Genomic DNA, 940 nt, shown 5'->3' with positions numbered 1-940 from the left:
TAAATCTCCCGAGAATAACCACCTTTGCAATGCAATTTTTCATTAACCATAAACACACTATGATGCATCATGGCTCACTAGAAATTCATTTCCTAGCATTTCCTTATTGATTTAAACAATTTTCTTTGTATCTCGTTTACTACCACATTCATTCATTCAATATTCTTTGATACTTTGTGACAATGACGCGAATGAGTAAATGCTACATATTCCATTGATTAAAGACTTGTCAATACTTCTAATTTGACCTCCCTAGATGCCGACACAACCCGGGGTAACCGCAACAATCTTTTATTTTAACAACCACAAAACAACGGTAAATCAAAAGGTGTCGTCGCTACGGAGGGCAAAACGGTTGATATTGACTTGTGTTTTATCTTTGCAATATTCGCAATGTTTTGACTTCAATTCACTTGTTGTTTTTACTTTGTTTGTACTAACCTCCCTAAAACAACTACTTTTTGTTCGTGTTGGAAACTTTGATTCTTTCAACATTTTTGTACGGTGAATGCAAACGAGGGCTAGGGCCAACCAAGGCCTACTCCCTCTCAACCTTGAAATAAACCTAGCCACAAGTAGAAAGACAAAAAGAAAGGCCAAACCTAGGGAGATCCTAGTAGACCGAGAGGATTTTCATTAACCATAAACACACTATGATGCATCATGGCTCACTAGAAATTCATTTCCTAGCTTTTCCTTATTGATTTAAACAATTTTCTTTGTATCTCGTTTACTACCACATTCATTCATTCAATATTCTTTGATACTTTGTGACAATGACGCGAATGAGTAAATACTACATATTCCATTGATTAAAGACTTGTCAAAACTTCTAATTTGACCTCCCTAGATGCCGACACAACCCGGGGTAACCCCAACAATCTTTTATTTTAAGAACCACAAAACAACGGTAAATCAAATGGTGTCGTCGCTAGGGAGG

The sequence above is a fragment of the Ipomoea triloba genome, chromosome 16, assembly GCF_003576645.1.
Source record: "Ipomoea triloba cultivar NCNSP0323 chromosome 16, ASM357664v1".
Lineage (NCBI taxonomy): Eukaryota > Viridiplantae > Streptophyta > Magnoliopsida > Solanales > Convolvulaceae > Ipomoea > Ipomoea triloba.
This window is presented reverse-complemented; position numbering follows the sequence as displayed.